At 39.7% G+C, this 21,134-nt stretch overlaps 1 protein-coding gene and 1 pseudogene across 3 annotated transcripts in view; one reads left to right on the top strand and one right to left on the bottom strand.

Moving 5' to 3' along the window:
- Positions 1 to 21,134, top strand: part of PMCA (plasma membrane calcium-transporting ATPase 3) — a 1,641,549-nt gene that overhangs the window by 1,576,621 nt on the left and 43,794 nt on the right. The window lies entirely within an intron of this gene.
- LOC137498603 (craniofacial development protein 2-like) lies at positions 3,474 to 4,187 on the bottom strand (annotated as a pseudogene).

Raw genomic sequence — 21,134 nt, 5'->3', positions numbered from 1 at the left:
ATACGTGTGTAATAGTGGCCGACTACAATCTTTTGAGTAGTCTGATGAATGAAGTCAGTACCAAGGCTATCGGTGAAGCCCTAAATGAGAACAATGGAAATCTAAAGCACATTATAATGTAAGCATCTGACACATTGTTCCATTTACAAAACTTCAAAATAATGGGAGAAAATCGCCGCTCGTATTTCCGAGTGCAAGGCATCGGAGACCGACATCGCAGGCCAAGCGCTGCTTCCCTCTCACCTCGACTCACCTCGTCCCGCTCGCGGCCGACTATGCAATAGGTGCGGGCTGCGGGGACTGACGGGATAGGTGGGCAAAAGTTCGCCATGAGAGAGAGAAGTTCTCCGAAAGCCTCCGAACGGACACGATTGACTCATGTACTACAGTGTCAAGTCTACGTGTTTGCTGTCTTATGTACAAAGCCTTCTTACTGATTGTTTATTGTTGAGAAAGCTATTTCTCAGAACAGTTTTAATTTATTTGAAGTTACAGCACATAACGTGACAGACCGTGTGGAGTTGCTTTTGTAAAAGGGCTGAACCTTGTACAATGAAACAAGTACTGGATAAAACAGTCTCGCAACTGAAGTATGCAGATAAATTGTCGATCGTTTAAAATGGTCTACCCTTCACCTTCCTCTTCGTACTCTTAATTCTCCAGCCTTGGCGATTGGGTGTTTATGACGTCTTCGCAATCTTTCATTTTATCCTTAATAGGTCACCACCGCATCCGGAGATAGTAGGTTCGAATCCCACTATCGGCAGCCCTGAAAATGGATTTCCGTGGTTTCCCATTTTCACACCAGGCAAATGTTGGGGCTGTACCTTAATTAAGGCCACAGCCGCTTCCTTCCAACTCCTAGGCCTTTCCTATCCCATCGTCGCCATAAGACCTATCTGTGTTGGTGCGACGTAAAGCCCCTAGCAAAAAAAAAAAAAAATCTTTTCCAAAGGACAAGCATAATAATAATAATAATAATATATAATCATTATAGACCGTTAGCCTTTATGCGTTCAGTCTGCAAGCCTCTGTGAATTTACTAGATGTCCTATAATCCTCTATTTACAACTAGTGTCGTGGCCTCATTTAGTTCTATACCTCTTACCCTTAAGTCGTTAGAAACTGAGTCTATCCATCGTCGTCTTGGCCTTCCTCTACTTCTCTTACCCGCCATAATAGAGTCCATTCTTCATCTGGTAACCTATCCTCCTCCATTCGCCTCGCATGACCCCACCACCGAAGCCGGTTTATGCGTACAGCTTCATCCATCGAGTTCATTACTAACTTAGCCTTTATCTCCTCATTCCGATACTCTCCTGCCATTGTTCCCGCCTATTTGTACCAGCAACTATTCTCGCTACTTTCATGTCAGTAACTTCTAACTTATGAATAAGAAATCCTGAGTCACACAACCTTTGCTCCCGTAAAGCAACGTTCGTCTGAAAGCAGACCAATGTAAAGATAGTTTCGTCTGGGAGCTGACTTCCTTCTTACAGAATACTGTTGATCTCAACTGCGAGCCCACTGCATTAGCTTTACTACACCTTGATTCAATCTCACTTACTATATTACCATCCTGGGAGAAAACACAACTTAAATACTTGAAACTATCTACCTGTTCCAGCTTTTTATCACCAATCTGACATTCAGTTCTCTTGAATTTTTTATCTACTGACTTCAATTTAGTCTTCGAAAGGCTAATTTTCATACCATACTCATTGCACCTATTTTCAAGTTGCAATATATTAGACTTCATGCTTTCGGCATAATCTGCCATTAAGACCAAGTCGTCAGCATAGGCCAGACTGCTTACTACATTTCCACCTAACTGAATCCCTCCCTGTTACTCATACCTTTCAGCAGATGATCGATGTAAAATACGAACAACAAAAGTGAAAGGTTACAGCCTTGTCTAACCCCTGTAAGTACCCTGAACGAAGAATTTATTCTACCATCAATTCTCACTGAAGCCCAATTGTCAACATAAATACCTTTTGATTCATTTTAATAAACTACATTTAATCCCATAGTTCCCAAGTATGGTGAGCAACTTTTCCCTCGGTACCCTGTCATATGCTTTCTCTAGATCTACGATACATAAACACAACTGTCTATTCTTATCGTAGCATGTTTTAATTACCTGGCGCATACTGAAAATCTGATCCTGATAGCACCTTTGTGGTCTGAAACCACACTGGCCTTCATCCAACTTCCTCTCAACGACTGATCGCACCCTCCCTTCCACGATGCCAGTGAATACTTTGCCTAGTATACTAATCAATGAGATACCTCGATAGTTGTTGCAAGCCTTCCTGTTCCCTTGCTTTTAGATACTGCATTTACTGCTTTTGTCCAATCTGAAGGTACCTTACCAACACTCAATGCTAATCGTATTATTCTATAAAGCCATTTCATCCCTGCCTTCCCACTACACTTCACCATTTCAGGTCTCATTTTATCTATTCCTGCTGCTGTACGACAATGGAGTTTATTTACCATCCTTTCCACTTCGTCAAGCGTAATTTCACCTACATCATTTTCCTCCTCCCCTTGACCTCCGTTGTTCGCGACACCACCATTTGATTTTACGATGAGATTTTCAAAACATTCCTTCCACCTGTCCAGTGATTCCCTGGGATCTATTATGAGTTCACCTGAATTACCCAAAACACTGTTCGTTTCCTTTTTCCCTCCCTTCCTAAGATTCTTTATTACTGTCCAGAAAGGTTTTCCTGCTGCTTGACCTAGACTTTCCAGGTTATTACCTATATCTTCCCACGACTTCTTTTTTTTTTTTTCTATTTGCTTTACCTCGCACCGACACAGATATGTCTTATGGCGACGATGGGATGGGAAAGGTTAGGAATGGGAAGGAAGCGGTCATGGCCTCAATTAAGGTACAGCCCCAGCATTTGCCTGGTGTGAAAATGGGAGACCACGGAAAAACTTCTTCAGGACTGCCGACAGTGGGGTTCGAACCCACTATCACCCGATTACTGGATACTGGCCACACTTCAGCGACTGCAGCTATCGAGCTCGGTGACTTTGTTTTGGATTCAGCAACTATATGTTTCGCTCTGTTTCTTTCATCTATGTACAATTCCCTGTCTGCATCAGCCCTTGTTTGGAGCCATTTCTGCTAAGCCTTCTTTTTACGTTTACAAGCTGCTCTCACTTCATCATTCCACCAAGATGTTCGCCTTTTCCCATCTTTGCGCATAGTTGTTCCTACGCATTCCCTTGCTGTTGCAACTACAGCGTCCCTGTATGCCACCCATTCTCTTTCTATATCCCGAACCTGCTTACAGTCCACTGTTCGGAAATTCCTACTAATTATACCCATGTACTTCGTTCTAATTTCCTCGTCCTGGAGATTTTCTACCCTTATTCGTTTGCAGACAGATTTCACTTACTCTATATTAGGCCTAGAGATACTTAGTTCACTACAGATCAGATAGTCGTCTGTTTAATCAAAAAATCCGTACATTCCTAACAGATTTCCTGAATTCAAAGTCTGTTAAGATATAGTGTACTATGGATCTGGTACCCCTAGCCTCCCATGTGTAGCGGTGAATAGCCTTATGCTTGAAGAATGTATTCGTAACCGCTAAACCCATACTAGCACAAAAGTCCAGCAAGCGCTTTCCATGGCCATTAGCTTCCACATCCTCCCCACATTTACGAATTACCCTTTCATATCCTTCAGTTCTATTTCCAGCTCCCGCATTGAAATCGCCCATTAGCACTATCTTATCCTTGCTGTTGCCCGTGACTACGATGTCACTCAATGCTTCATAAAACTTGTCAATTTCATCCTCATCTGCACCCTAACATGGTGAATTCACTGAGACAATTCTCGTCCTAATTTCTCCAACTGCCAAATCTACCCACATCATTCGCTCGTTTACGTGCCTAACAGAAACTCTGTTGCATTCAATAGTATTCCTGATGAACAGCCCTACCCCATACTCTGGCCTTCCCTTTTTAACACCCATCAAATACACTTCATAATCTCCTATCCTTTCCTCCTTATCTCCCCTTACATGAATATCACTTACTCCTAGCACATCCAGATGAATTCTCTTTGCTGACTCTTCCACAAAAGCAAAGCAATGCACAGCAAAGTCACGTCCGTACAGGCCATGAAGGCCCTTGGAGGAGTGGAAGGTAATGGCTTCCACCATTGATAACCTCGGCACGTGATGGGGTAGAGTAGTTAGCTCTACGCCCGGCCGCCTTGCCCCCAGGAATTAACCTGGTACTCATTTTTGGTGTAGGCTGAGTGAACCTCAGGGCCATATGTACCTCCGGATGCGGAAATCTCGTTTCTTAAATTTTACGACTTCATGGCAGGGATTCGAACCCAGTCCTTCCAGGCGAACCGAGCACGCCTTTACCGCCTCGGCCAGGCAGCCCCCTTTCTTCCATAAGCCCCATTAATATTGATAACTCTCCATCGAATTTCATTTCCTTCGCCAAGTTGTTTCCAAGGAGTCCCTCGCCTGTCAAATGGGAGTGGAACTCCGTTACTCCCATAGGTCCGAGGCTTGCTTAAAATGTTCTGAGCTCGGTAAATTTATGAAGCAGGATACTACCCTACTTACACATAATCCAAGTGAGGATCTCTCCTCTGACGGGTTAGGAACCTCCGATGGATTGTATAGCCCTAGCCGCCTGAGCACAAGGAAGGCCATGACTCAGCATATATCCAGGATGCCCACTCCCATTCCGTAGCAACTGGTATCTCGACTCTCAGGACCACTTACTAGGCCACTCAGCCGTTGCCCATGGTTCACGAACTAGGACGTGACTGCAGTAACCCACACCATGATATTATTATTAAATTAAAATGTGGAAATTAACAGCATTACGAGCGGTCGTACCCGTCGTTTACTGGTTCTTTAGCTTTCTCAGTAGACAAGTGGTGGTGTCCTACTCATGATCACGAAATCGATTCCAAACAAGCATTCGTTCCTCATCGAATAGACTTGCTGGCCTCATACTTCTGACTTAATAATATAGAAAACAGAGTGCTGGTATTTCACTCCCGTCTACTTCTGCATCCTTGTAGGAAGACACTGCAGGGCTGCTGACAGAGAAGTAATATACAGGTAATATTATTTTCATAGGTAGATCTGTTAAAATGAAATGCCATCTTTCATGTTGTTTGGAATCGAACCCGTGATCATAGGTCGGACACCACCACCATCTACTGAGGAAGCTAATAAACCGGTGAACGACGGGTACGACTGCTGGTAATGCTGTAAAATTCTACATTTTAATTTGATAATAATAATAATAATAATAATAATAATAATAATAATAATAATAATAATAATAGTGATAATAATAGTGCATAGCCTCTGGAAAGGCTTGGTGGTGACCTAATGAGGATGAAACGAGTGGCGAAGATGTCATAAACACCCATTCCCCAAGCCAGATAAATTAAGCGTACGAGAAGGTTGAGCCCAAGAACTGAACCGGGGCCTTCGAACCAAAGGCAAGCATTCTATCCATTTAGCAATAAATCCGGGCTTTGATTTGCTGAACTCTAGGCTACCATTTTCACTGATGAGATTTTGAATATTAGCAGTGGCAGAAGCCAGGGCAGTGGGTTGTGAAACAGGGTTGATAACACAGCTGGCTTCTCTGGTGGCAAAAAACGCCTAAGGCTTGACGTTCACTAAACAAACTATCGAAAATTGGTAACCTAAGTTTAGTGGTGCCCACGTCTTCATCCCAGCATACGCCACTAAATGAGGTCAACAAGTTATAAATTTATCAAGTATAGAAACTAGCCTATGTCGGCACTAGAATGACTTTATTAGTCACATTGTTTTATGGAAACATGCTGTGTTCGAATCGAAATGAGTGACGACAGAAAGTAAAGGAAATTCAACACGTAGGCGCGACTGCCTGCTAGACCGATTCCCCGTGGGTGTGTAACCCTCAAGACTAGTCTCGTTCTATGGTTTTTAACCCTGGAGCGTCCGAATCGTTGGCTGAATGGTCAGCGTACTGGCCTTCGGTTCAGAGGGTCCCGAGTTCGATTCCCGGCCGGGTCGGGGATTTTAATCTTCATTGTTTAATTCCAATGGCTCGGGGACTGGGAGTTTGTGCTGTCCCCAACATCGCTGCAACTCGCACACCATACCTAACACTACCCTCCACCACTCTAACACGAAGTTGCCTACACATGGCAGATGCCGCCCACCCTCATCGGAGGGTCTGCCTTACAAGGGCTGCACCCGGCTAGAAATAGCCACACGAAATTTAAAAAAACCTGGAGCCAGTGCTAATATACGGTAATCTGTGACAGCGGCGTATTTTTGGGGGTAGTACTTTTATTTTTGTGAAGTTCGTCCCAAATGCTAGTTCTTAACAGACACCGGAGCGTCGGAAGTTTATCCCGCAGGAGAATTTTTAACGTGCCAGAAGCCAATGGCATGGAGCTGTTGTAATTACAACACCCTTTTAAGCGCCACTGACCCAAGCCTGGATTTGAACCTGCGAACTCGGACTCAGAAGGACAGCGACTCCAGCAACTGAGCCACATGAAAAGGAGGCGTTTGTAATTAATGTTATAAATAGGTACAGTTATCACTTTTACAAATTTTGTATGAGGAACATTTATTAAGACACACATTTTCCAACTGTCCTAAATGCACGAGACCGGACGGAAAAATTAGCTGGAAGCTAACGATCCTTTTAGGTGACTTAAGGCATCATGCATTCGATTCCCGGCACTGACAGAGTTAGAAAACGAATGGGATGGGGAAGATACAGCCTTGTTTGTGGGTGCAATAGAGTTGGCCCTGTGTCTCCCGTAATCGAAATGTCTAGGACACACTTCACCTTCACGGGGCGTAGACCAAAGGGGTTCCTTTTTTAAAAGACAAATTAATTAAATGAGATTCTACTTCCTCTCAAAAGAACGATATTGTTAATTTTACGATCAGTATCAATAATGCAGCCGCTTTATGTTTACAGTACAGAAGCTATGATTTCGATTGTTGGATATAATTACATCGTAACAATCAAAGCCACCAATATTTATTGAAGATCCGTCACCGTACTCGGCAGGACCGGCTTTCTTTTCAAATCCCCCTCTTTGAGGTAAAGTCGTATCCACGCTACTGGCCTGGACTTATACCGCACCCACGGGGTACGCCACTGAATCCACTCACCATTTAAGATACAAGGAAAGCCCGAAGAATGGTTGGATACTCAAAATACACTAACATAAATGATGTAATGATTCAGAAGTAAGTTACTTAAAAAAAGTAAGCAAGCTTAGGGCTCGTGGGATTTTAAATCTTATAATCATTAGCAACGAGATCTATGGTTTTAAGTAGACTCCAGATCAACAGAACGTGACTTGCCATTTCAAAAATTGTGCATGCATCGACTGCGATTCAAACCTCGGCCGTCTTGATGAGAACATAGAACCATTGGAACTGAGCTATCACGCTTGCCAATTAGGAAATAGTTACCCGCACTTTTGATGGTGCTATTTGAAGTTCCAATCAGTCCCCGGGCATCTGACAAAACACAACTTGTGCACACATCCGCGATCATGTCATGCTACTACTCGTACATGTTAGTGCTGCTGTTAGAATACAATACATTTTGATAACTTACCGAGGATGGGCATAGCTTTGGCTTCTTTATAACAAAACGGTCCATCTTCAATGATGTCACTAATATGGCACAAAATTAACTAACGTGCAGCTCGCAATTCCGTCACAGTCTTCCGAACACTGCAAGTTAAATACAGCACATATCTATAGCATGGTACAACCCGACAATCGCGACCACGTGACATTGTTGTTTCCAGGAACCGAGTTTATACAAAAGCTGACATGATGTTGTAAGCTTGCAGCTGTTTCTGACCGTGGTCCCTCCCGTTACCTCGGTAGTCACATTCCGGCCCCCTACAGAGTAATCCCTTGCTAATTGCCCTTCTCCTCATCTTTTGACATTTGTCAACAAGCGGTTATATTCCTAATAGTGAGACTTCTACAGGGAATGTCCCCGCTCATCACAGTGCTAAGTGTTTTCCTTCCATTCAAGCTCCTTCAAGCAGTACATGTATGGAGAATTATGTATGGCCCTACTGAGCCTTGCTAGTAGATCCGTTGTCGCTACGTTAATTTAACATTTTGGCGTAAGTTCTTTATTTGTTCCTACCGTACGTAAAACAACGGCTGAACCTCGCTCTAATGTGCAACATGAGGTTTATGTATTGGAGCATTTCTGGACTGAGCCAGGGTTGAGCCCACCAACTAGGGCTCAGAAGATTAGTGCTTCTACACTAGCCACTCAAACTGGCTTCCAAGTTCATATTGCATCCTCTTCCAGCTCTCGTGTAAATCCTTCTCAGCTTTTCTTTTATCTTCACTTATTACTTCCTTGCAGCTCATTTTAATTTTGAGATTTTTTCTTTAGTTTTTTTACTCCGTTCTTGTAATTTCTCATTTTCATTCACTGCTTTTATTACCCTTTAAATCCAATAGGGGGTCTCCTTATCCTCAACTCTTCTTGACGATCTACCACATGCACACTTTGCACAGGTGTGTCACATCCATTCTCGAACATGTCCTATTCCACTTTCGCACTGTTCACCTCTGTTCTGGATAAATATTGTTTCAACCTATCCTGTAATTTATCCTTTACTGCCATATATTTTAATTCTAATTTATTTTCTCTCTGTATTTCTTTCATTCCCATTATTTGTCCTACTTCCATTTTTGCTACCACTTCTCTACGATTACCACCAAATGCTACTTGTGGCAGGGCTGTTACGTCCAGCAACTGTCTATGATTTACTCTTTCTACCAAAAAGTCCATTACTGTTTTCGTCCTCCTGCTTCCCAAGCCATATCTTACGATCTTCGTAGTGTTCTTCTAGAACCATATATTGCCCGTTGTTAATGTCTTTCACAGAAGACCACCACTTCCATTCCTCTTCTGTCACTTCTACCTTTGCAGTGAAATCTCCAGTTATAATCTCTTGCACATTAGTAATTAATCATTTCTATGTTTCCAAAAATTCAACTATATTTTCTTTCTGGTTTCCAGTCTGTGGTGCATCTACTTGAACAAAATCCTTTACTCCACTCTCCATCTTTAACTGTACCCTTATTATGCTGTCACTCAAGTAGTCCACCTTATCCACATATTCAATCAAAAGCTTCACTTTAGGAAGTGTATCCCTTCCTCCACTTTCTTTTTCCCTTCCACTTTACCCCATCCAGTCCCATCATAGCTATAGATTTGTCAATAACTAAATTAGAGATACCTGGCTAGTAGGAGGTAGTACCTCCTTTCACCTTGATGACTGCAGTGATGTGGCATGCTATGGATGTCACAAGACACAGGAAGCATTGTGGAGCCATACTGATCCATGTTCACTGCACAGCCTCCCATAATCCACAAAGATTTGTTGGGTTAGGGTCCATGGCATGCACATCCCTCTTCACAGCTTCCCAGATATACTCAATGGGACTGAGGTCAGGGCTCCTCGGGTGGGGGTGGGGGGCAGGCAAGCAAGCAAGCAAGCATATTCACATTTGTTCAGTGCTCATTGAACCACTCAGCCACAGTTCAGTAGTGATGGGCTGGAGCATTGTCTTGCTGTAGGTACAGGTTGCGTGCAGGATGCTGGAGGGGATCAAAGAGATGAACATGATTTGCCAGCAGGTTTCTGTAACGTTTGCCTGTGAGGGATGTTGTCAGATGTACCAGTGGTCCCGTTCCATCACACGTGAACAGTCCCCATTCGAGGACACCACCACCACTGGCCTGAACTGTACCCAGCTGGCAAGAGGGATCCATTGCTTCATGTGATTGACGACTCACTCTCACCTGGCCATCGGCATGTACCAACTGATGGTACCTCGACTTATCTGTGCAGGCGTCTTTTTTCATGGTTTGAGCATCCAGTGGTGGTGTACCTTTGTCCATGTCTGTTTTGACTGGTATAGAGCAGAAGTACCCTTATAGGATGCTTGCTTCTGGAGGTCATGGCAAGAAGGTGGTTCTGGATGGTATGGCTGTTCACACGTCATCGTTGTCCAGCATTGAACTAACAAATGATCTTTGCACTGTGGCCCATCTGTCTGCTCTTAAGAGCTAGCCGACAGTGACCCCTGTCCACGTACTCGTGGTACACTCTTGAACAGTGGCCCTTGGAAAGCCCAGTGCCTGCACGACTTCAGAGATGGAACTGTGTGTCTGGCGCAGAAAATCTGGCCACGATCAGATGCGCTGAAGATCTCTTGTCTTACCTATCCTATAGTCAGCTGTTACTCATGCAGCCCATACAAGGTCTGATGTTCTCGATGTTACATGCCACACCCTCCTGTTACATTTGCTGGGCCAAGAACAGTCCCATTTCCCACTATGGCAGCTATCTCTAATTCAATAGCTCGTGAGTCTATTTTCCTTCTCCATGAAGTCATTCACCTTTTTTGACCTTCCAGTCAGGGTCATCAGGTTGATTATCGCCACTTTCATGATGTTTTCTACCGGTCACCAACTTCTTACAGTTTCCCCAGCATAGGGACTGCATATCACCTGTGGGTTACAACCTAGTCTCTTTCCAAGACTGATCGCCACTCCCAAAAGCATTTTAGAGCTCCTGCCAGCAATTGATCAGGCTGCTCCTACCTGTTGCAGCCACTCTTAACCTGGGAGCAGATGCTGCTTGGTGGGTTCCAGTGTCATTTCTTACACTCAGGGGACCACTACCCTTCCTAACGGAACTCATCCGTCTGAAGCCATTGATCCTCTTGGAGAGTAGTCGGGTATTTACCACCACCCAGCATTCAGCGCTGAGATGCTGGCTGTACAACCTACTCCATTATGATATTGGGGTAACTGGATAGATGCAATTTAACCTTGTAGTACCTCTTCCTGGTATACACTTAGTTGTTTGTCCAACCCTTGTCCCGTTTCTCTATGTGGTCGGGTATGAGGTGAGATGAATCTGTTTCGGTGAGTTTTTATGACTGGATGCCCTTCCTGATGTCAACCTCATTAGAGGAGTTAATGAGATGAAATGAATGATGTGATATCTGATACATACCTGCCAACCCTTCCGATTTACCCGGAAAATTTCCGATTTTTAACTAGTCTTCAGATTTTCCGATTTACTTTTAATTCTTCCTATTTTTGACCAATATAACCTCCAGTACAGTCAATACTCTTCCCCTAGGATAAAGGATAGATTCTTATGTGCTTGTGTAATTTACCCAACCTCATTTTCAAGTGTTTTTATTTGATGCTTTAATTCGCTAGTGTATCATCCGTCGCCTTCGTGTAGGCCTATCGTGTTTCCTGCTCGCAGTCACTACAGCAGCATGTGTGCTTTACAGCTGAGGATTCGAGACGGAAATCGTCCTGCAAGCAAGAGAGGCTAGCGACTCAGTTAATCGGGACGAAAGGATAAGTTTCTTATTGTGTGGTTCGCGCTCTTTTAACATGGTTTCTGTGCGTAATTTCATTGGAATTGTTTGCCATGTGTTTTTTCTAGTGGTTCTGTGCTTTTCTCCGTGTCAAAGTTGTATATTAATAATGTATGAGACGTACCGATCTGTTTTGTATGTGCTAGTTTCGCGTATTTCAGTGCATTTTCGTTCATTCTTACTTCATAATTTAATTTTTCAGGGAGTTGTGTCGGTGACAGTTTCCGGTATTTTCTCTTTTATGTTACGGCCAAAAAACATACAGTAACAAACGTTATCTCAAAGTGTTCAGAGATACCTATAAAATTAAATTTCCGTTCATTTTACAATCTAATAAAGGAAACTATTATGTAAATCACCTCGGGAGGTAAATTTTATTTCGAGTTATAGAAATTTCAACATATAGAGATTACAGTTTTTGAGCATGCATAGCACATAATTGAATCATATGTATCTACAGGCTTTTGCCGTACTGAATACATTATGTTTAACGGCACTTAAAAATATACAAAGAAACTCTATTTTACGGCATCACTTTAATTATAACACTTATTATAGTAGTAACTTTTTAGAAGACAGGATACAGTAGATACAGTAGTGAAACAAGAAACATAGCTCCGTTAACACATTTGGAAAAAAATCCGTTAGTCTCTTCTGTTTGTTGCGGTTAACCTTTCCTCCCTTCAAGTTGAAACTTGTTGTCAATATCACGCAGCCAAGTTTCGTAAATGGAGCTTGTCATCCGCGACTTCTGGGCTTTCTTTCGCACGTGACCGGTAATTGACACTCGAGAAACGGTGAGGCTTTGCCGATTCGCCGATCATTAGAAGTTCGACTTCTTCGGTTCCCGTCATATTAGTTTCCAGCTTCATTGGAACCCTTTCTTTACTTGTAAACTGTTCCTCACAAACCACAAATGCCGTATTGCACAGTTAATGTTGCACAAAATTTTAGTTACAAAGTATTTTTTGCTTCAAGGGAGGAAATGTTTGCTTCGAGAAATCAAGAAATTCGTAGGCTATAACCTAATTTCGAGAATAGAGAAATAAATACACGTGAAGAATAGGACAAACGGCCGGTAAATCTAAGTTAGTTCGAGATACTGAAAATGCGAGTAATGGAGGTTCGAGATATCGAGGTTCGATTGTATTATTATTCGTATGTATGTAAATGTATGTAAATGAGAGTGATTAGGTACATTTTCTTGTAACCATTTTAATGGGTTTTTTTACTTTAAGACTTTAAATTTAATGGTCAGTTCTCATTGTAACTGTAGATTACATGTGTGCCTTTTATCCTGTCCTTTTTTCACTTAGACCATGGCGCAATATGTGTGATGAAATCCAAGAATTAAAAAAATCTTCCTATTTTTTATTTCTAAAAGTTGGCAGCAATGATGATAGTAGGAAGGGAGAGGGTGAAACCCGGTGCTGGCACATAGCCTACTCCTGCCAAATAGCACCAAGGGGTCTGCTCGAGGCTTAATATCACCATCCGACGGACGAATCACCATCAACAGCGTCGTATGCCCTCATTCCATATGAGCACTGCGGAGAGGTTTGAAATTTAATCCAGGCTTTTGACACGCAATCTAGTGATTAGAAATTGTATACCACCTCCTCTCCTACCCTGCCAGCCAACATTCTGATGGTGAAAAGTTTTTCGATCAACGGGACTCGAACCGGCTAACCATGCTGTCAGACTGTTTAGACTTCAACGCCTTAATGATCGTGTACCATGCGGGTATACACTTGGTACTCATTGCAAATCAGCTATTGGAGAGCATGAACAGAAACTATATCATTACTTTGAACTTGCAAGTATATCTTTCATTAAGATTTTACCACACATGACGACATAGAGTATGTAAGCGATTATGATTCTGAGATAGAAATAGGAAGCCCATATTGGACCTTCTGTAATGTCAGTTCATTCATATCCTAAAGGCAAGTTCTTATCACTGCAAGCACATTTGTGTCTCCTCTGCCGAGCGTTTCTCAGGATCTGAGATGGCTAGGTGCTTTTCATTGGTCAGAGTTTCTAACAAACTCCTTGTAGCTTTGAAACCAGATTTTTGATTATTCAAGCTGTTCACAAGATCATTAGTGGCAAACAAGGAGAGCCCTCCGAATATATTCCACCCAGTTAGCTCTTTTTTTCTTTTAAAATTCACACCGGTGACTTCCTGCAATGTTTAATGGTCCTCCTCAGCCTACAAGGGAATTTTATCAGATCCACACTAAAACATTACTATGGAAAACATGATGAAGTACTTTGTAACACACTGCACATTATGATAAGAAAATTACCATACTATTTTACTCTATAGGGGATTAAAAACAGGTTCTATATTAATCTTACTTAGCAACATTTTCAGGCCATGAGGGCAACAGGAAATTAGATACAACAATACATTGTGTAATATACTCTATGATTTACAGTGCATAACATTACTTTTTAATATCTGAAGTATTTTGATTATGCCTTATTTGATATTGTAAAAATTGGAAAGCTATAGATTATATATTGTTGTACATAAGTGTACAACATGTAGTAATAAGTTTTCATGAAACAGACTAGGAAATAACCAATATAATAATGCTCTTCAGGACCTGCTCACCTGATGAGTTAAACTGAGCACTGCAGGAGGCCACTGTTCTTAAGAGATTCACAAGGTTGTTTGTTTGTTTGGGCAAAGGTGGTTCAGCATAGATCTTACTGTTCCACCCCATGAAGCGCTGGGGTTACGGTTAGTGGAAACCTGTACATTCCAGATGACTTTTCTTTGCTTTTAGAAGACTATATAAATTATCTAGAGCAACAACAAAGACTTTGTCATAAAATCTAGAGGTATTTAAAACAATTTTATTGTCTCATATCATAATCATAAATCATAATAAATGGAATATACAAACATTTTTGTGAATTTAGTGCATTTACAGTTTTGTGAATATTACATATTTTTGGAATATTACATATTTAGTTACATATTCCACTGATATTTACATTTTTATGTACATATTTCACTCTTTGATATTACATAAAAATAAAGGCCCTTTTCATTAGATAGTATACTGCAATCAAAATTGACTTTCAAACTATCAAACTTTCAAACTATCTTGTAATTAGGTCATGTTACGTAAATGTAATATGTATTACATGTAATAAATATCATTTTGATCCATATTGATGATATTTGATTAGAATAATAACAGTAAGTTATTTATTAAATTGACCGCCTAATCAATACAATAAGTCATTGCCTTGGATGATTTACATTGATCTATTAACTAAAAATGGTACATGTTTTGCCTAGTATGAAGGCATCATCAGCCATAGTCTTAACCTCGGAATAAAAATAAGCACTTGAAATAACATATAATAAGATGAAATTGATTTAAAAAGTCTCGAAGAGACTTGAACTAAAATTAACATTCAAAATAACAATGTTGGTTTTAAATTTTTTTTTTTAAATTTTTACAATGTGAAGAATTACAAAGGTGAAAGTATTAAAATTATTGACATAAAAGTTGCTATTACAAGTAAAATGGACAAAGCAACAGACTGTGATGAATAAGTAGTAAGCTATTATACAAGAAAAAATCTCTACTAAATTTACAATTATATAGGACTCATTTGACTATTTCTCAAAAATTATCTCCACTTGAATGAAATTCCTTTTTAAGGTACACTGACCTTAAATTATCATACATATTAGATAGGAAACAGAAAACCCTAAACCATAAATTGTTTTGTTTACAAGAAAACAAACGCAAAACATCTGACCAAAATACAAACAACAAAGTGTCCCCTTCCCATTTGACGAACATTTCTACCACAATTAACCTATCTAATACAGCATTCTCTATCCAAGAGATGAATCTATAAGATAAAGGTATCAAACATAATTGGCCTAATCACAAAAAAGCAGAGGACATTATCACTACCATCGCTGAAACCGAAACCAATATCAATAAACAAATCCCGATTGATAAACAAAATGACATGCGTTATGAAGTAAAAAAGAAAATCCCAACATTAATAACTTCTAACAATAACTACAACGCCACAAAACAAATTCTAAACCTGAAATCCAAAATCCGTAATAACGTTGTGATTACTAAAGCAGATAAGGGAAACACCATAGTAATAATGAATAAACAGAATTACATTAATAAAACTGAAACTTTTTTTTTCAAACAAAACCTATACCTTAATTAACAAAGATCCAACAAACAAAATACAGCGTAACTTAAAGAACCTTCTCAAAAATTCTACTTTCATTTTAAATGTTCAAGATTATCAGAAATAACTGTAATGAACCCAAAATTACCTACAGTCAGATCATTGCCCAAAATTCATAAGGAGGAGGTCCCCATTTGACCCATAATTAATAGTATGAACAGTCCTACTTATAAAACCTCAATTTTTACACAAATTCCTGAAAAAATATTTCAAATTTCACAAGTCCAACTCCATAAAGAACTCGATTGAACTTTGCAATTCCCTAAATAAATTCAGTCTGCAACCGAACGACGTTTTTTGTTCTTTCAACATCACCAACATGTATACAAACATCCCTATCAATAATACTATTAACATCATAAAAAACAATCTGTTGAAACATAGAACATTGAGTAAAATCGAAATTGATGAATGGTTAAAATTACTTAGTTTTGTTTTAGACAACTACTACTTCACCTTCAATAAGAAAATTTACAAACAGGAAGGTTTGGCTATGGGAGACCTGTTATCTGGTATATTAGCCGATATATACGTAGATAATCTCGAACACAGTAAGTTCATTAATAACATCAATGGACTCTGTCTTTGGCATCGCTATGTCGATGATACCATACCAATCATAGATAAACAAATCAACAACAGCGATAACATACTATCATTTCTTAACAATTTGGATAATAACATTAAATTCACCAAAGAAGATGAGAACAAATAGCTCTTTGAATTTCCTAGACATCAAAGCACGCGAGTATCAAACAAGTTCGACTTCCAAATATACAGAAAACCCACCTTTTCTCCAACAACCATAAAAAAACTTTTCATTACATCCCAACTCGCATAAAAAAGCCACTTATCACAGTCTAATATATAGAGCATTAAAAATTCTGATGTCCTCTACTAATTTAAAGAAAGAATTACTGTTTATTAAGGAAATAGCTAAATTCAACGGATTTAACACTGATATAATTGACAAAATCATCAACAAAACCAAATTAATATTAGCTACAAATTTAACTCCATTGAAACCCGTCGAACCAAAATACGCTAAATTCACGTTCACTAACCATAAGATTCATCCGATAACCAATCCATTAATAAAGCACAATGTAAAAATAGCCTACACAACAAAAAATACTAATCGCAATTTATTCTTTAATCATAACTCCATTAACATTGCAGACAATAGTTACTCTGGATCAGGAATATATAGATTGAAATGCTCTACATGTAATTTTTCTTATGTTGGCCAAACTGGCTGCAGCTTCTCCACCAGATACGCCGAACATTACAATGCTCAAAGACACAATAAATTCTCCGCAATGGCCAACCAGATGAGAGACACGGGACATAAATTCACTACAGTAGAACGAGCTTCGTATTCTCAAGTGTCGATAAAAGTAAACTTGTGACAGAATACGAAAATTTATTCATATTCCTCGACCAACATTTCAATAAAGATAAGAACCTAAATGACATTATTGATTAAAAAAAAGCCCCTTATATGAACAGATTTTAATTCTATTACAAAATTCAATTCCCCTCACCAATATATTCTTTAAAATTTTCAACCTCAAATTAATAAGCATTCCCACCTCCTCTACAGCTAATACACCCCCCCTCCCTTCCCCTACAGCTAGTACCTCTAATTCAAATGAAACCGATAAACCCATAGCCACACCCACTCTAATATCGCTCCCTCCAATGGCTCCACACCAATACAGTACGCGCAGTAATACACTCTCCTCCTTCTCTCCCACCAATAGCAGCTCCCCTCCAAGTACTACAAACAAGCCAATAATCAGTTCCCCCTCCACCACAAATCTACAGCTACAACACTCGTAGTAAGAAGTCTACAGTTGTCAATGCACTTGATTCATAACGTAGAAACTACCTTCACCTTGTCAAATGGTAAGTATATACGATCTCCGCTAAAAAAAAAGTTTAAAAAAAATCTTTTCACACAATTAATACCAAGTTTCTGGTTTCCTTTTACAGATTCAACTGTCAATAAACTCATATTCTTCACAAGATTTTAACATTGCTTCAAATTGAGATGGTCCACAGAGGTCCAATTTTAACACTGTTCTTCAACCTTTAATCAACAACTTTTTATCTTCTAATCAATGTGTTCTACATTTCTACCATATGCCTATGACTTTCGTCTTTTGTCTCCTGAAAAGGAATATAGTGATCTCCTGACTAACCTTCAACATTATTTCCTCAATATTACTTTTGAATAAATATGACTGAGCGTCATTCTCGCCAGAATCTAATTGTAACCGCCAATCAGTCAACTTAATTTTTAGCAATCTTACTACTTATTCATCAGTCTGTTGCTTTGTCCATTTTACTTGTAATAGCAACTTTTATGTCAATTTTAATACTTTCACTTTTGTAATTCTTCACATTGGAAAAAAAATAATTTAAAACCAACATTGTTATTTTGAATGTTAATTTTAGTTTAAGTCTCTTCAAGACTTTTTAAATCAATTTCATCTTATTATATGTTATTTCAAGTACTTATTTTTATTCCATGGTTAAGACTATGGCTGATGATGCCTTCATACTAGGCGAAACTTGTACCATTTTTAGTTAATAGATCAATGTAAATCATCCAAGACAATGACTTATTGTATTGATTAGGTGGTCAATTTAATAAATAACTTACTGTTATTATTCTAATAGTGTAATAAGTGTCGAAGAGATGTTAAGTACAGAACAAAAATGGCCAACCGGACACCAGTAGGATCTGAACCCACAATCTCCACAATGCGGTCGTGAAAATTCAATATTCAGTACATTGCAACATTTTCATTCAATGTATGTGAGGGAGTGTAAAATTATTAGTGTTGTAATAAGTAAATTGAGAATTTTTAGTCTTATCTTGAAGAGTTTACACAGTATTGTTCCAGCATATTTTGTGTGAGGAAAGTAACTGATAAATACCAGTGGCAGCTGGTGGTATATGAAGCTGGATGTTGCACCAAAATATTCAGTGTCACATTTTTATAGCTTTCAGAAATTACAAGAGACTATTATCGTTAAGTAATGAACTACATTCCTACTAAAACATATATCTGGCAATTTCAACCCAGGAAATAAGAGGCTAATTATACACTATAACTACAGTTACTCTCAATAATAATGTTTTTGGCTTTACGTCCCACTGTCTTTTTTACAGCTTACGGAGATGCCGAGGTGCCGAAATTTAGTCCCACAGGAGTATTTTTACATGCTAGTAAATCTGACACAAGGCTGACGTACCACCTTCAAATACCACCGGACTGAGCCAGGATCGAACCTGCACGTTGGGGTCAAAAGGCCAGCGCCTCAACCATCTGAGCCACTTAGCCTGGCACAGTTACTTTTCCCTGACTTGAATTGAAAATTTGCCCTCCTGTTTTTCATTGAAGCAAGATGTTGGTAATATAGTGGATGGTCTGGTATGGCATGGAAAAGAAATTACCCTGCAAGTTTGTTGCGCAGTTAGCGTCGCGTAGCTATGAGCTTGCATTCGGGGGATAATGGGTTCAAACACCACTGTCAGAAGCCCTGAAGATGATTTTTCGCAGTTTCTCCCTTTCACACCAGGAAAATGCTGTGGCTGTGCTTTAATTAAAGCCATGGTCGCTTCCTTCCAACTCCTAGCCCTTTTCAATCCCATCGTCACTCTATGACCTATCTGCATCGGTGCAATCTAAAGCAAAAATTGTAAATTAAAAAAATGGAAGTGAAATTACCTTTGCGAAAGGAGAGAAAGTCGGAAGGAAGTAATCTCCACAGAGTGGCACTATCTAACAAGGACATTCGGAACTGTTTCTCGATAGGGGACATGCTAGTCTCGTGCAAATCCCTGAGACTGATACTGGCGAGCATGCTACCTAGTGCTATACTGGCTTAGGCTCGTCCCTGCTGAGGTACATTGCGCCGCGCTGTCCGCTAGGGAGTTGCCGTAGGAAAGCACACGCCCTGAGTTTGATTCGAAGCCAGCAGCGTTTATTGGTCTGTTACAAAGCATTAGTACAGCAAACAACCAAAGATGGTTGAATTGAACATGTTTTTGAATATATGTTAGGTTTAGAAACTAAAACAATAGAAGAAAAGATGATAAATGAAGTGTAAAATTATTGGGAGTTGTGCAACAATACCACATACCGCCCCTGATAAATACCACACTCACGATGGCTATTAAAATTTGCTGGGGAGTCAAACCTCTGAATGCTGACACTATAAACAGTATGCACATTTTCATTATAGGCATTTGTGCCATATACTGTAGCATTTGACAGTGTTGTTCTGATCAGCCCATAGATTGACTGACTGCACTTTAAATAACCTTATCTTGAATTTTCATTTTCACTACATGTACTACCGACTGAAAGAATATTGCCATGTCAACCTGTCATGTCTTCAAATTAAATTTTGCCAAATTGTCCGTGTGAATCAGGTTAATTTAGTATCTTTTCATTTCTGATCCATTTTATCCATCTCACCTTCAGTAATCTTTCAATACATTTCAAGGGCTTCTAACCACAATGTTGGTGACGAATACCTTGCTTCAGCTGTTCTTGTCTGTACAAAGGAAATGACTATACAGAGCTGTATTATAAACTAACATTTAGAAAATAATAGGTTTTATCCTCACCGTTGACAACCTTTGAAGATAGATTTCTGTGGTTTCGCATTTTCAAACCAGCCAATATTTGCCTCATAAGTAAAGGGAAGTGAATGTAGCCTAATTCTGCATAGTTCCTCTATTGTCTTTTTTGTTACCACACTACCAGATGCCTACGTTTTACATCCCACAAACTACTTTTATGGTCTTCACAAATGAAGAAGGGTCAGAATTTTGTTGTGCAGGAGTTCTGTCATGTGCTGGTAAATTGATCAGCACGGAGATGACTTTTTGAGCACCATGAAATATCACTGGACTACTGTTCATTGCTTTTTACGTGGACAAAATAGAATGATAATGCCCATAAAGGCACATGGGTTCGTAGTCTACGTGACTTAGTGCATCTTAATGCAAGTAACTTATGAAATTATGTAAATACATAAGTACTAGTCATTCATTCTCGCATTCACCCGTGCATTCATATGACCTAGCTATGTACTTAAGAGGAAATCCTGGTAAGGTCTTCTAAAAGAGGCTAATGGCGTGGAGTTACTAACTTTCAACGGAAGAGAATTTCATAACCTGGCACCAGACACTTGGAATGAACACTGATGTACGCTTTCACGGATATAGTATGAGAGGAGTTAGAGTGTAATGCTGAGAAGTGGAGGAGAGGGATGGCTACAAACTGAGGTAAGATACTGCGGGGTTGCTTCATTTAAAAGTTGGAAAATGAGTAGCAGTGCGTAAATATCTCATTTGCTTAATCTTTAAACAGTCGAGTGTCTCGGTATTCTTTAATG

The sequence above is a fragment of the Anabrus simplex genome, chromosome 2 (assembly GCF_040414725.1).
Source record: "Anabrus simplex isolate iqAnaSimp1 chromosome 2, ASM4041472v1, whole genome shotgun sequence".
NCBI lineage: Eukaryota > Metazoa > Arthropoda > Insecta > Orthoptera > Tettigoniidae > Anabrus > Anabrus simplex.
The sequence above is the reverse complement of the archived record's forward strand: the minus strand, read 5'-3'. Positions and strand labels throughout refer to the sequence as shown.